At 46.3% G+C, this 16,798-nt stretch overlaps 3 long non-coding RNA genes across 3 annotated transcripts; all 3 read right to left on the bottom strand.

The window, feature by feature from the left end:
• Window positions 1-422: 422 nt before the first annotated feature.
• Window positions 423-2,925, bottom strand: LOC135392843 (uncharacterized). The gene is made up of 5 exons (XR_010422254.1): window positions 2,355-2,925; window positions 2,212-2,275; window positions 1,671-2,135; window positions 655-743; window positions 423-546 (listed from the first exon to the last, which is right to left on the bottom strand). It is a non-coding gene; the product is annotated as an uncharacterized LOC135392843 (long non-coding RNA).
• Window positions 2,926-6,234: 3,309 nt separating this feature from the next.
• On the bottom strand, window positions 6,235-6,630 carry LOC135392842 (uncharacterized). The gene is made up of 2 exons (XR_010422253.1): window positions 6,520-6,630; window positions 6,235-6,462 (listed from the first exon to the last, which is right to left on the bottom strand). It is a non-coding gene; the product is annotated as an uncharacterized LOC135392842 (long non-coding RNA).
• Window positions 6,631-14,355: 7,725 nt separating this feature from the next.
• On the bottom strand, window positions 14,356-15,300 carry LOC135392841 (uncharacterized). The gene is made up of 2 exons (XR_010422252.1): window positions 15,153-15,300; window positions 14,356-14,536 (listed from the first exon to the last, which is right to left on the bottom strand). It is a non-coding gene; the product is annotated as an uncharacterized LOC135392841 (long non-coding RNA).
• Between the last annotated feature and the right edge of the window lie 1,498 nt (window positions 15,301-16,798).

Genomic DNA, 16,798 nt, shown 5'->3' with positions numbered 1-16,798 from the left:
TGACAACATATTTCCTATTAGCAGGTGTATAGCTCTGGGCAAGCTATGCGGTCAACATTGTTGATCACATTTTGTAGCTCTTAAATATGTAGATGCTTTTTTGGTTTTCCTAACAATATTAGCCTCAACAGGTATAATTATAATTTCTCCCAAGCAGCACAAAGGACCGGGGCGAAGCCGGTCCAGCATCAGGAAAGAATCCTACAAAGTCGGGAGCATGCCACCAGCCGATACCGGTCCTTCCCCCAGTTTGCAACACCGGGATGATTAAGGACCGACATCGGCAGCAAGTATTCGGTCCCAGCAGGTCCCCGACGGATCCCCGATAATGCTGGCAGGGGCTCCCCCCATGCATATTTTAGCATTAATATGCTTATTTTTAATAATTACAATAATTTCGAGTGTAAACAGTGTGTGTGGAGCCCAACATTTTATTTTCGGAGAGGAAATTGACTGACACAACACTTGTAGCACCTCCATAGACTAAACGACGAGTGGTGCGCACTAAGCAGTCTGCCTGCATCACCCAATGCATGCCAATTGTGTCTGAAACGAAAAACAAAAAAAGAGGGGTATACAGAAATATGCAGCCTGTCCGCATAACTACTGTCATTGGCAATGTAGCCTGAAAAGCAAAGGGTGGAAATGGTCTACCGTAATATCCAGCCTGCCTGCGTAACCACTGGCCCTTCAATCGTGTCTCAAAAGGGGGGGGGGGGAACGTACACAGTAAGAGGTGGTCTCTGAAAGGAAACAAAAAAGGTATACAGTAGTAGGCAGTCTGCCTAACCACTTGCACTTCGGTAGTGGCCCAGGACGAAAGGAACGACATGTAGCATTAACATTAGACGTAACGGTAAAATTGCTGCATGGGGGGAAATGGTATACAGTAATATGCAGCCTGCCTGCGTAACCACTGGCACGTCAACGGTGTCTCAAAAGAAAGAAAAGTATACAGCAAGAGGCGGTCTGCCTGCACAAGTGGTGGTGTCTCGAAGAAAACGAAGTTATGCAGTAATAGGCAGTCTGCCTATCTGCTCATGCTTCAGTACTGCCCAGACACAAAAATGAATGGCATGTAACATTAGACGTAACGGAACAATTGCTGCACGTCAGCACAAAATAGTCTGTGCACGCGGTATGTGGAATGAGCTTTATCAAAAATGGTAAAATGCACAGCGTAGGGATTACGAAACTCAAGAGTTACCAAGAGAAAATTTAAATTATGAAAAAATTACAAAGCCAACGACTGGAGAAATGCAAGTCCGGGAAAGAGAAAATAGTTCACATCCAGCACCTTTGGTGCAAATGACTAGCAATTACTACAACGAAAACTGTAAAAAATGACAGCTGACCGGGACTAGGGCTGACAGTCAATGGTGTGCACATATCCGGCGTTCCTTCACAAAAACGTCAATAAGCAAAAAAAAAAAAAAAAAAAACATGGCCAAGGAGAAGCATCCCTATTGAAAAAAAAAAAAAGCGACATCAGGTCTGATGTGATTTGGGACACTGTCTTGATGCTAACATTAGAGCTGCTCTGATGCTGATGTTAACACCAGCTGATGTTAGCATTAAGACAGTGTCCCAAATCACATCAGATCTGATGTTAACATCACAGCTGGTCTGATGATGATGTTAACATCAGAGCTGCCCTGGCTGATACTCACATCAGAGCTGTCTTGATGCTGATGTTGACATGAGAGCTGCATTGATGCTGGTTATGGCAATCTTGAAAATGCTGCAGTCTTGGTTTACTGAAATGTTCTGCAAAGAAAGCCCCTCATGCCTGCGGTATATGAGTACCGACAAGAACCCTCACGAAACAGGAGATAGCAGCAACAAATCTCTTCACCACAACAATTCACCACTCCGGAGTACGTACCTTTTAACGCATATCCAGTTATCATCAACATACCTGAGCGTTGAACTCACGGGGGCACGAAAATTGGTAATGATCGAACGGTGAACAACAACGCAAAAGAGCACACCTAGGTCCTCATTTCCGGTCCAACTTGTCCTTCTTCCGAAAAAGCACTTCTAAGCGTTGTCATGTCGAGCAAGAGTCCCCACCGCATTTGAACACGGTGCTTGAGTTTCTCTTGCTGGAGGCCGCTGCGTCATACACGCTGAACCTGCAAGAAATATCGTTCCAGAAAATACGATGGCAGGACACTTATATGTAGAGCAGTGTAGAGACATATGACATACCGTCTGCACAAAGCATACAGTCGACTTCTCTTGGCGTTCTATCTCCCTGTCGTTGTGCAGATCCCTGCAAATAGAGTAAAACGGACAATGAGAATACATGGCGCAGTCGAACATATTACTTCACAGTTATATTAATTACACACCTGAAACGGCAAGAATCCTGAAGGCGAAGAACGATTTGGCTTCACATGCAAGGCAGCGTCTTCACTCTTTGACATGTCAAACGAGACCGACTGGTCTGCTCGCGGTTAGAAGAAACGCTTCCACTTACAGACAGTTGCAATATCAGACGGGTTGCAAGAACGACAGCATCAGGTGAGAACAACAATACAAAGCCTCTAAAACGCTTTAGACTTGCTGGAACGCTCGCAAACGCGAACTACACGCGGCGACGAGAAACGACCGTTACAGCAGCAAAAGCGAACCCAACAAGAACGGCGCATGCGTGACAGGCAGCGCTGGCTGGTGGCATGGAAGAGAAGCGACGACGCGCGAGCGCGGGCGAGTGAGCCTGTGTTGAAATGGGCATGGAGCCAACATCTCCACGCAATGGCTTGGCGGACGAAATATGACGACGGGTAGAATTGTACTACATCTTGAGATTGTGGCCGTTCCAGGATCTTTCGAGAAATGCTGCTGTTTTCATAAGAATCACTGAACGTTGTGTTTGAAGCAGAATTGCAACATGAGATTGGCTAAAGCTAAGGTATTAGTTAGTTATGATTGTGAACAGATCGGCAGTGCAATCTGACAGTGAGAGATCGATAGGATCAAAAACAACAACAAAACACTCACTGTTTTGCCGACCCTTTCTCTAGTGTTCTTTCTTTCTTTCTTTTTTTTTTTTTTTGTTATAATGAAGGAAAGCAAGGTTAAATGCTACATTTTTCTTGACTCTGTGCGATGGTGTACATCACAGGTTCCTCATGTGCCATGAATCTACTTAAAAGCTGCTGATGGTGTCAGGGCATCACACTTATAACAGTGACCAGAATGCGGCAGGAGTACTTTTGAAGCACTCTGGCCACGTTGACCACAAAACGGCGTTCCATACTCCCTCCGAACCAAACTTTGCAAAACTTGTAGCACAGAAACATTAACAACACACACGCCGGCCATTTGCACCCAGCAATGACAACCAAAACAAAGATGATGGCGATGGCAGTCGCGGTAGCCCAAATGCAGGGAGCTCCAGCGTAGTCTTTGCGGGTTTCCGTGCAGCGGTTTTCGTCCGATCAGTTCGACTTGCTAAAGCTCTCTTCGTTTCGTTTCACGTGAGTTTTTCGTTTCGGGGGATTCGGTCGTTTCGTTCGGGCGTGGCCGACTCTTCCCGAGTAGCTTGTACTTGCCTGCTTTGCAGTGAGGCTCCATTAATACTTCTGTTCAGGGTGCTGCGTGTGCATGTTTTCTGTCATACAACACAACACAACACAACACATGAAGTGAACTGCAGCCCAAGGTTTGAAAGAGTTACCTCATACCAGACAGCCAAATTCCTTCCTGAAGGGATGCTTCACTGTCTCCTACAGCTTGGGACAAAAGTTTCTGAAACACGGGTGTTTTGTATTTCACTCCTCCACGCCTCCCCTGCGGCCTAAGGGGAACACTTGCTGAACAGAATCCTTGAGCAGATTTTTCCCAAGGATTCTGTTCAACAAGCATTCCCCAAAGGTGGCTGGGAGAAGTCCAATACAGAATACCCGTGTTTCAGAAACTTTGTCTCAAGCTGTACCATCCGATCACGTGTTACCGAATCTGCATAAACATCCGGAGACGAGCGGGAAGAAATACTTAGCCAGTACACCACAGCAGATCGGGACGTTAACGGGGATCCATCGGGAAAGAATCCTGGCCGGGACGCAAACGGGAATCTATCGGGAAAGAATTCTGACCGGGACACGAACGGGGATCTATCGGGAAATAATTTTATGTAGCTTCCCTCTCTCTCAATTCTTCCCCCTCACATAGTTGGGAAGCAGTCGGGCTCGTGACGGCGATATCGGCCACCTCAAACCCATCATCCCCGTTACGTTCCCAGCCGAATCCCAGTCCTTTGTGCTGCTTGGGCTGCTTCTCCTTGCTCAGGCCCCAGGAAACAGGGACATACAGCAGCATGGTGAAGCAACGTCTGGTGCTACAATAATGGTGCCACAGTATCGTGAACATGCACATGGACAAGCAATGATAATGGAAACCTGGTTCCGGTAAGATGGCTCATGATACTCTGGCATGTCATGAATATTTGGATCATAACGTTGCTTCACACATTCATGAGCATCAAAGTCACCATGCAAGATGTGCACTTCAAGACATTGGGAAGCTGCTTTGGCCCCACGAAGGTGATTTACAGTATTTCAAGCTAGCAGCGATTACTAAGCAATTGTCCTGCATTCCTCACTTACAGGAACTGGAACATTCGAAGTGTTGTAGGGGATAGTGGGTGTACTTCCCATTCTGAAAGACATCCCACCATTGTGTGCACTAAAAGTTGCCTAGTCTCAGTGCTGTTACTCGGTCATGTATCTAAGTATGTCATGGTAAGTAGGTCATGTATCACACCACCGCTTCCACCTTATCTGTGTGCCACATATTGTATCTACACATAAGGAATGTGTGTGAGAAAACAACTTAAACAGAGAATTGCATTGCTTCTTTACCGCACTAGCCTGTCCTGTCTGTTTTAAGAATTCTAATAATGCTAATTTTCATGTCAGAGTATGTCCAGGGGCTTTCTGGGGCTCTGCTCGATCTCTGTGGACGATGGCTGTTCATGAGCCCCCGAACAGAACGAAGAGACTACACAAGGGGGGCTCATCGCAAGCATTACAGTGAATGAGTCAGTACAACGCTAACAGCTCTGCAAGGCATTAAATGCAAGTCGACAGCAGAAGGGCTTCAGTGAACATGTACAAACAGTCTCGTATATAGTCTCAAAGAACAGTCTCTGTTCGAAATATCGGCGGCTTCTGTCCTGAGGCAGCTCCCCTCAACTGCACCTGTATTCTGTCCATCTTGCAGTGTACTTGTTTACCTGTTGCGAGGGATTATGGCGGGGAGTCAGATAGTTTTATGATCTCTGTGTATTCAATAAAATTATGGTCTATTCAATGTTACGTGTAAAATTACAGTATCTGTGGGATGTGTGGAAATGTGCATTGATTCAAGAAGTAACTCGCCTCCTGAAACCAGCATGCAGATGCAGATGTAATACTGGTGTAGATGACACATGGAAGCAGTAGTATAGAGCCGTTACGTACAACAGCCACTTTTTTCTAATCCAGTTCTAGGGATTTCTAATCCACCACCCATTTCTAATCCAGGTGAAGCCAGGTCTAATCCAGGCTCCACCACTTCATGGTGATCCATCCAATTTCTATGAGATTGGCTACCCTTCATTGCCGCATTTGTTCATTCGCTCATAGACACCAAAATTATCTATTCTATTCAATTCTAAGTTGGCTCATAGGCTTCCAAATCGCTCTTTTTTTCTAATCCATTTGTAGGAATTTCTAATCCACCAGCTAATTCTAATCCAGGTCAAGCCACTTCTAAGTCCTCTGGTTGGTTGGTCACAGCTCCACCCCTTCATCCATCAAATTTCTATGTGATTGGCTACCATTAATTGCCACAACATCTGCTCACTCGCTCGTAGACACCAAACTGATCTATTCTATTCAATTCTAAGTCGGCTCATAGGCTTCCAAAATCGCTCACCTGTCTATTGGTCCGGGGGTGGTCACTTCCATCCATTTCTAAAACCTAGTGATTGGCTTGTTGGCTTCCTGTCATACATGCTCGATAGACTCATTTGTCATTTCCACTCTCTAGTTACTCGGTCACACGCTTTCAACTGCATATTGCTTCATAATTCCAGCTGCAACATAGACAACCGCTCGTGGGTCAATCCCATTCATTTCTTGGCCAGCTCACAATTCCCTCCAAATTGCTTATTGGTCCGGGGCGGCATTCTTTTTTAGCCTGCGTCGACTCCCAGCAATGGTTGGCACACAAAAACATGGTAAATAGTTTTCAATGTTTATTGAGTACATCATGGCAGTCTCGGAGATATTGTAGTTCTCCCTGGGGACACATCCATGTACGCTGTATATCTCCGCTAACATCCATAGTGTTCTTCACATAGGTACTATGTGGATCACCCAGGCACTCATCCCTCTCTGTCCATGACCCAGAGGCAAACCGCAGGAGAGAACAGCATGTGACAGAAGCATTAATTCTCTTCCTGCACATCTTCTGAAGCAAAAAAGAACATTATGAGCTTCACTAGTTATATCACCCACTTAAACTTACCATATTCATAGCTTCCATAAGGATAGGAGTCGATGTCATTGCACAGGTATCTCTTGTCGTCGTATGCCATCAGACTTCTTTTGACATTTCTGATGGTGTACATACACTGCTTCTTTCCAACGATCGATACTTGTTCGTTCGATACGCTCGTGTGATCGAACAAGGTATTGCAGTACGTCTCATGGAGGAGGTGCTTGCGTACAATATTCTTTTTGACCCCTTTAGCTCTTGCAATTTGCCTTCCTCCAGCTAATTTGATGGAGTATATTTTAGCTTTCAAACATACTACTTCCTCAATAGGTACACTACAGTAGTAGTGTATCAGCTCAACTGGCCCACAACTCACACAGTGGCCTGGACGCCATTAATGAGCAATTAGAGCAATTTGGGACCCCCCACAGTAATTAGGATAATTCAGGGAGTAATTACACTAATTGGGGAGCATCTAGGACGTGTCCAGACCACTGTGTGAGTTGTGGGCTAGTTGAGCTGATAAAAAATAAAAAATAGGTAGAAAATAAAATAAAAAGATAGAGATAGAGTGGAGAGAAGGAGTTTAGTTGAAGATCAACGACGTCATCTTGAAGAAAGCGGCGCGGAACGGCCGCTGACCGTCGCTGGGCGACGGAGCACAGAGGCAGGTTGCAAAGCATCGCAGCACCAGTTCCGCACATCCTGCGACGTCAGCTGTGACGTCGTCATGGCATGTCTGGGCAAGTTAGGACAGCTCTGGACATGCAAGGAGAAAAACACTCGTAATATAGAGGCTGGGAAAGCAAGAGTATGCAAACCATCAATAGCTAACAAGAAAAAACAATTAGTTACACAACAAATGAGCCCACCAGAACAGGAGCGCAGAACCATGCGACTGCTCCATGCAGGCAGAAACTGACTCGTAATGCTTTTTTGTCCTGTATAAAGCCCCGCAGCTGCACCCCCTAGCGGTTACTTTCTCAACTAATCTCACAACAAAATTATTAAGAATCACGCCAGCGCTACTCCCGGTCCCAAGGCAGAAGATGATAGAAAATGGCGGGAATGCCCGGACAACAGCAACCAGCACTGGCACGAAAATCGCAAACAAAGCGGGAACAAAGTTGACGAAAGCATTAGTTACGCAACAAATCACCTCACGACAGCAGGAGCGCAGACCGATGCGACTGCTCTCGTCGACAGCCAGGGATCAAGTGACGACGGAGCGAACGACCGCACGTCTTCTCCAACGAGAGCCAGAGGTGGACTGACGTAAGCGCCACTCTACGGGTGCTACGCATGCGCGCGCTCGTAGCGCCCTCTGCGCGCTCCTACCGCCACCTGCGAGAGGCTAAGAGAGAAGAGCATTCCTGCGCCCCCTGCTGGCCGTTCTCATTGGTCGTGAGGCTAAGTGAGAAGAGCATTCCTGCGCCCCCTGCTGGCAGTTCTCATTGGTCCAGACATCATCCTATTGTCTCAGGGCTACACTGTTTTTTTCCACTAATGCTCCTTTGGTCAATCTGCAGTGAAGCCACAGTATGACGTCATCATGCACCTGCGTGGCTCAAGGACGCGTGCGCTCTAGACAGGGGACCTATTATTTATTGAATCACTATCCCAAGATTATTTCCTTTATTCTTCTATAACGATTGCATAGGAAACTATTGCAGAAGAGCACCATGCATGAAAACTGATCGTAGGAATTCCAAAGTCTTACAAAATGAGACTTGCAAAAGAACAAAACATCCTAACATGTAACTCCATCAATGGCTAATAAGAGGACTAGGCACTCAACAAATCAACGCGCGCAGAACTCGGGGCAGCACTATCGTCAAGACGACAATGTTCCTTGTCAAAAAAGAAAAAAAATACTAAGCGTCAACAAAGGAAAGCATGCATATTGGGGCATATCAGGACACGTCAGGACAAATCGTACGACTGCTGGGCAACAGAGGAAAACAAACACTTGAACAGAGTGAAAAAGGCACTCACCATCATTTTTCCCGTTCACAGCATTCCCTCATTGTAAATCTGCTCGTCACAAAATCCCCCTGCATCGTCGAACACCATTCACCAGTGACGAACCACACATCCGCACCCCATCAGAGGCAGACAGAACCCCACCGAAGCTACGCTCTTCCACTGACGGCCAACGCCAGGAGCAGAATTTGCGTGTCGAGACCCGTCAGTGTCCAAGAGAGAAGTGAATCCTTGCGCCCCCTGCAGGCCGTTCTCATTGGTCGTAACGTCATCCTATTGTCTCAGGGCTACACAGTTTTTTTCCACTAATGCTCCTCTACACAAGGTCAACCTGAAACAATAGTCTCTCGGTATGCGGTCATCATGCAGGTGCGTGGCTCAAGGACGCGTACGCTCTAGACAGGGCACCTGTTATTTATTGAATCACTATCCCTAGATTATTTCCTTTATTCTACTATAATGATTGCGTAGGGAACTATTGCAGAAAAACACCATAGACAAGAGGAGATTGTAGCATTTCATTCCCAAAGTCTTACTGTACAGGAAAAAAAAAAAAAAAAAGGTTCAGCAAGACATAAAGTCACACACCTGCCCCCCTCGCGGTTACTCTCTGAACTAAATGAATCGCAAAATTATTAAGAATAGCTCTACTCCCATTCAAGGCAGCACTATCGTCAAGAATATGCCTTGTACAAAAAGAAAAAAAACTACATGCAGAAGGAAAGCATGTCAGAACAAGCCCAGGCATGTCAGCACATGTTTGCCAGACAAGGGGGGGAAAAGCGAAAAGAAACAAAGAAGGAAACCAGCATCAAACTATTTCTAAGCACACGCACTCCTCTTATTCAAAAACAGTGCTCATCATAAATCTGTCCAGGGGAATACACACCATTTTGCTACACTTTTTTCAGTAACAGTCAACGCATTGCTACAGACTGCGTGACATCATCACATCCTGCCTGAAGAAGAAGACACCGGCAAAGACTCCTATTATTTATTGAATCGCAAGATTATTTCCTTTGTCCTACTCTTAATGACATTGATTCTCTCATTAAAATTCAACAAAAAAGCACCCAGCATATTAACGATTTTCACCCCAAAGGCTCATTATGGTCATTAGAATTACAGTAAACTGCCACTGCTCTTTTAAAATAATAAGTGAGACCACTCAACATCACCTCCAGGCTTATGTAATACATGACCCTTTCTATGCTCATACATTCGTTGTCTGAGGCTACACCTGCGAGCAAAAAAGGCGCGGAAGCCGGGTGGGCAAAGTTCCATTCGCGCATTGCGAGCATAAAGGCGGGAAAGCACAAGACAGAACGCCTTTACGGGAACACGATAGCATTCCTATACTATATTAATGATTATTGCATTGCAGTTTAGAAAAACTACAACTAAACTATAATTTTAGGAGCCCAACTTTCTATGAAAACTATAATTGCCCTATTACTTGGATCGCTACTAATGAAGCGCTCCAATTTTTTTCTCTCTTCCCATTTCAGCCTTGTCATGCAGGGAAGCAGACTCATATCCAAAATAATTAATTTACACTGAGGGTGCCGTGCTTCAGGAATTGCTATCCTGCGCTCAGATGCAAGCATTTCTTCACGGATACCTTTAACAGCTGACTCCCTCAACATATCGAACACCCAACAAAATCAAACAAACAATCAGAGAAACCCTCTTCTCAGCTGTACCATGCGACTGTCTTCTTCGTAAAATCGGTGATCTGAGGAAGAGAGCAGCGAAAAATTGCGCGCACTTGTGCTTGATTTAAAAAGCCTGAAGCATATGCCAATAAACCAAGAAAAATACACTCATGTCTGGTATCTGATAGTGCCACATACACAGACGCATTGTCGCAAAGAAAGCACAGGACAGGGATACACAAATTTCCTTAGGTGAGCAGGGAAAAGGCTTAAGACCTCAGGAATAATAGCAGAGTCACCGGACATCGCTACGCGGCTAACACAAGATAACAACAACAACAAGATAATAGCGGCGGGTAAAATTGCAACACTGCTAAACAAGCCCCAACATGCCATCATGACGTCGCAAACCAGGAAAAAGAAGCACGCGCGCACACACACAGCAGCTCAGGAATGCACAAGGAGAGGTGCTTTATAGGAATTTCTACTCCACACTCAGATACCAGCATTTCTGCACAAATACCTATAACGGCTGACTTCCTCAACATATCGAGGAAAGCGAATACCGACACTCAACATATAACAAAAAACAAACAAATTAAATTCTCATGAACTCCTCCTCTGTTGAGCGGCTTTCTCCTGCTCTACCTGGATGCTGACTGTTTCCCCTCATCTACATTCTGAGTAAAAGCCGTGAAAGGAGAAAAGAACCGCGAAAAATTACACGCATTTGTGGTCCAATAGCTGTAACCGCAAGAAACCGTAGCGCACACCAATACACTGAGAAAAAGACACCCGTTTCTGCCACCAGATAATTCTTGCATAATGCCACATACGCAGCCGCATTGCCCTTGCGTAAAGAAAGCACAGGACAGGGATACACAAATTTCCTTAGGTGAGCAGGGAAAAGGCTGAAGACCTCAGGTCACCACACATCGCCACGCGGCTAGCACAACATGACAGCAACAACATACTAGCAGCGGGAAGAACTGCAACACTGCTAAACAAGTCCAGACATGCCACGATGACGTCACAAATCAGGGGAAACAGCACACGCATGCACGCACAGAGGACAACGCATTAACACACGGAGCGCTCATTAATAATCGTAGCGTTACCGCACATCGCTACGAAGTTCAACGTCTAACGCAAGACGGCAGCAACAAGATATTAGCGAAGGGTAAAAATTGCAACACTACTGAACAAGTCTAGACATGCGGCATCGAATGCGAAAACACTGGTGATCGGGGAAAAGGCCTAAGCCTGCGGCGGATCATCATAGAGCATACACAACTTCATTTTCTATTTTGCGTAAACTAAACGCGGACTGCTTGGAAAACGACGTACAAATTTTCTTAGGGAGCAGAGAAATATAGAAATTTGTACTCCGTGCTCAGATACCAGCATTTCTGCTCAAAAACCTGCAAAATTAAGGCTCTGCTTACTTCGTTAAGATATCGAACACCCAACAAAAATCAAACAAACAACCCCACTTCCACTGGTAGAACACTATTCAGCTTTTACGCAGGAGGCTTTCTTCTACATAAAAAGTAGAGAAAATAAGAAAAGAGCAGCGAAATATTACACGCACTTTTGCTCGCATAGCTATAAGAGAAAAAATAAATAAAATAACGACGCACACGCTAATAAACTGTGACAAAGACACCCATTTCTGCTATCAGATAATTATTGCATAATGCTAAATACTCATTTGCTTTGGCCCTGCGTGAAGAAACCACAGGACAGGGATACACAATCTATCTTAAGCGAGCACGGAAGTCACTTCTACTCGAACAGCTTAATACCATAAAGTCTGATTTTTGCAAAGAAAATAAAGCCTGAACAGCGCTACGAAGGTGACAGACACATACTAACAAACAAACAAACACTTCTTCGAGTCTGTATTATCTTTTAAAAAATAACGAAAGCACACATAAAAAAATCAAATCGGCTAGGTAGCCTACCAGACGTTGTGCCTTAAAGTTGGCTGCACGCAATGTGCGGAAGCATGCTGTGAAGCCAACTTGCGGTTTTGCTGGATGCACATGAAGTCCGATTCCAATTGGAAATCGCGCTAAGGACGTGCCAAACGTGGAATTTTCGCAAGATTAATCCCAATACCTGGAATTCTGTTCATTTTAGCGGGAATGCTGGCGCTTGTGCTCCATTATTCGAAATTTTCGAATATTCGAATTTCTCGATTATCAATTTTCGAATACGAATAGGGTTCGAATATCAACAATATTCGAACAATATTCGAAATTTCGAATATTCGCACACCTCTAGTGAATACTGACACTCAACGATATATAACAAAAAACAAACAAATTCCATTCTCATGAACTCTCCTCTGCCGAGCGCTTTCTCCTGCTCTACCTGGATGCTGACTTTTCCCCCCTCACCTACATTCTGAGTAAAAACAGTGACAGAAGAAAAGAACCGCGAAAAATTACACGCATTTGTGTCACAGGACAGGGATACACAAATTTCCTTAAGTGAGCAGGGAAAAGGCTTAAGTCGGTACCGCTCAGGAATAATCGGAGAATCACCGCGTATCGCTACGCGGCTAGCGCTTGAACAGCGCTACGAACGTGACAGATACATACTAACAAACAAACAACAGCAGGACCGGCGTCGGGCACTCATAAAATACCCTGGCCAAAACAAAGACTTCGCCAGGTTCGCGAGGCAATTCCATTAAAAACGCTCGTCCTATCCTACAGATAGCAATGCAAACGCGACTGCCCTTATTTTTTAAACCACTATTTCACGCAATAGTACATAAATGTATCACTCGTGCCACACGAAAAGGCAAACACTTACTTGTCAAGTGGGGTCCCAGCGCGTGCGCGCGCGCACACACACACAGGCACACACACACACACTAACATTTTCACACTCACAAACACAAAGTCTATTTTCACAACCACATAAATCCATATTATTCCTCAGGTCAATAATTATCCTGCTATCGTCAAAAGACGGCACAGACATGTATGCTTACGCAAGACAATCGGTCCTCGTTCCGGATGTAATAGGATATCGTCACTCGGCGGCGCAAACCAATAAAGAAAGAAAGGAATGCATGTTCGCTATACGAAGAAAACGGTGCCGTGCTTCTACGCAGCGATCATTATACAGACGCGTAAATGTGAACATCATTTGCTACACACTGTAGCTCTCATCATTTTTAAACCAAACCGTGTTCATAGGTCTTCACTAAATAGGTGAGCCGATAATGACTCCAAATGAAATAAATAAAATAATCATTCCAGCATCGCTGGCTGCAAGCTTGGGTACCCAACAGAGCAGCGCGCTCCTATCAACACGCTTGGGCTGACCTTACACACCTTTTCTGAATACATTCTGCCGGCGCTGGAATAAAAGATTTATCGCGAGGGTACTACGATGTCAGCTCTGTTGCTGTTTAAGTGATAAAACAGTGCGCTTACTCGGGCAATCGCGCGCGTCCAAACCGCGAGAACGGGTCCGCGTTGCGCTCGCGCCGCGGGGAATCGCACGCGTCGCGAGTCCAAACCGCGAGACTGGGTCCGCGCGCGCGCTTCGCGGTTCGGGCGCACTGTTTTATCACTTAAACAGCAACAGAGCTGACATCGTAGTACCCTCGCGATAAATCTTTTATTCCAGCGCCGGCAGAATGCATTCAGAAAAGGCTTCGGGGTGTGTAAGGTCAGCCCAAGGCGTGTTGATAGGAGCGCGCTGCTCTGTTGGGTACCCAAGCTTGCAGCCAGCGATGCTGGAATGATTATTTTATTTATTTTATTTGGAGTCATTATCGGCTCACCTATTTAGTGAAGACTTATGAACACGGTTTGGTTTAAAAATGATGAGAGCTACAGTGTGTAGCGAATGATGTTCACATTTACGCGTCTGTATAATGATCGCTGCGTAGAAGCACGGCACCGTTTTCTTCGTATAGCGAACATGCATTCCTTTCTTTCTTTATTGGTTCGCGCCGGCCGAGTGACGATATCCTATAGTAGTAAGTACTGACCACGATTATCCGGAAACGCACATCTGGCCTGGACGCCATTAATTAGCAATTAGAGCTAATTGGGACCCCCCCACATTAATCAGCACCCTCCAGGGAGCCATCACACTAATTGGGGAATGTCTATCTCGCGTCCAGACCAGTTGTGCGTTTCCGGATAATCGTGGTCATAAAAAATAAAAAAAATAGGCAGAAAATAAAATAAAAAGATAGAAATAGAGTGGAGAGAAACAATTTATTCGAAAATCAACGATGCCGTGGCGAAGAAGCCGCTCCGCAACACCCGAGTGACCAGCGTCCGCCATGTTGGTAGTTTGCACCCAGCAGTTGCAGAGATCGACGACAGGTGGCCACTTAGTTGCAAGGCATCACACCAGATGGCGCCACCATCATAGCTCTAGACGAGAAAGACAGAACAAGATACTAGCGGCGGGTAAAAATGACAGCACTGCTAAGCAAGTCTAGGCATGCGAGAGAAAAGGTCTAACCGCTACTGCTAAACAGAAAACAGTACACATCGGGGAAAAAAGGCTTACGGGGACGATCGCTTAGGCCTAACCACAACACTACGCAGCTAACACAAGGCGGGAACCACACATCGCTAAACATGCGAGAAAAGGCTTAACACGAGCGCGGTCACCGCTAAACACGGCAAACATACGAGGAAAGAGGCTTACGGGGGGCGATCGCTTAGGCCTAACCCCAACACTACGCAGCTAACACAAGGCGGGATCCACACATCGCTAAACATGCGAGAAAAGGCTTAACACGAGCGCGGTCACCGCTAAACACGGCAAACATACGAGGAAAGAGGCTTACGGGGACGATCGCTTAGGCCTAACCTCAACACTACGCAGCTAACACAAGGCGGGAACCACACATCGCTAAACATGCGTCAACAGGCTTGGACACCGCAAAACAAGTCTAAACATGCGAGAAAAGGCTTAACACGAGCGCGGTCACCGCTAAACACGGCAAACATACGAGAAAAGGAGCGCGGTCAAATCACTCACCTTTTCCCCCGCGGCAACTTCCAGGCAGAAACTGAGCGAGCGCGGAGAACATACGTCTGCTCTCTACGAGATCCAGCCAGAAAGTGAGCGAGCGCGCGGAGCGCACGTCCGTCTTCCGCGACGGTCCGAGAGAAACTGAGAGAGGCGACGCGCAGCGGCCGCTATGGATGCGCGCGCGCCCTCTGCGCCGGCCCGCGGGTGTTTTCGGTTTCGGCTCTCTGCTGCGCGCGCGCTCCTAGCGGCGACGGGTGGCTTTTCAGTTTCGCTTTCATTCTCCGTTCTTTGCGCGCGCGCGTTTATCTCTATAAAGGCAGCGCGCACCGCGCTCGCGTCATCATTCTGACCGATACGTGGAAAACGCCATGTGTGGTTTATTCTCCTGCGTTTCTCGTCGTCGCAAGGAAAAGACAAAAAACGAAGAACTTCGCGAATTTATACGCGGCATCGTGGAGGAAGCCTTTCAAGTCCACCGCCTGGAATGGTTGCAAGCACGTCAAGAAATGTGTCAGGACAAGATTGAAGACGCTCGACCGCATCTTAGCGGCGGACAGACTGGCAAAAAAGAAGTCCAACTTTAGCCTGGACAATCTGTATTGGGAACGCAGTTCCAATGTAGAGGACGACGACGAGGATGTGTAAATAAAAGCGATGCATTTCTCCTCGAGTCTCAGTCTCTTCTTTTCTTCGTGCAACGTGTACGCACGTAACATGTCTTCCCCCGAACCTTTTCGTTTCCGTCATCCCTTTCGCTGTATCTTAAGCGGCCCCTCCATGTGCGGCAAATCTACTTTCGTTGCTAACGTGTTGAGGAACCTGAACGACGTGGTAGACAAGCCTCCGTCACAAATATTCTACGTGCAGAAATATGCTTCGCCGAGCATGCAGGACGAATTCGGGGACTCCGTAAAATTTACCAAGGAGCTACCGCGAGAGTGGGACACGTCGCGCGCTACGCTGATCGTCGTCGACGATCACATGACCGACGCCGGTTCCTTGAAGGAGGTGACCGATCTTTTCATTCGGGGTTCTCACCACGCCAACGCGTCGATCTTCTTACTCGTTCAAAACATCTTTTTCGACAGTAGCCATTTTAGAACAATATCCTACAACGCCAGTTACGTCGTCCTGTGGCGCACCGTGCGCAGCGTGCAACAAGATGGAACATTTCGGCCAACAGCTATTTGGCAGAAAAAGATTGGAGTATTTTCTGGACGCATATAAACAAGCGATGTCGTCGCCCCACGCATATTTACTCGTGGATCTTCGCAACTATACGCACGAGGATCACAGGTTGCGTAGCAATATCTTTCCGGGAGAACGTCAATATATCTACGCTCCGAAATGAATCTCCGCCCTCACCTCACTTTACTCAAAGTACTCTCCACTCTACCCCCTCCACGCCGCCGCGACGTCTTGAGACGTTCGTCCTTGTCCGACATGAAACACCTCTCCAAAATTTGCCTCAATGTATTGAACGGAAAGGTGGCTCTAGCTCCAGATACGTTCGCGCGTTTGAAGAAGCACAAACGCTTTTTACGGCGGCTCGCCTACAAAAAGATTCACAAGAATCCGCAACGTTTGAAGCGCTATCTGTCTCAGCAGCGAGGACAGGGCGTTCTTTCGTCGGTGGTTCCTCTCCTGCTTTC

This window comes from Ornithodoros turicata, chromosome 4 (assembly GCF_037126465.1).
Source record: "Ornithodoros turicata isolate Travis chromosome 4, ASM3712646v1, whole genome shotgun sequence".
Lineage (NCBI taxonomy): Eukaryota > Metazoa > Arthropoda > Arachnida > Ixodida > Argasidae > Ornithodoros > Ornithodoros turicata.
This window is presented reverse-complemented; position numbering and strand designations above follow the sequence as displayed.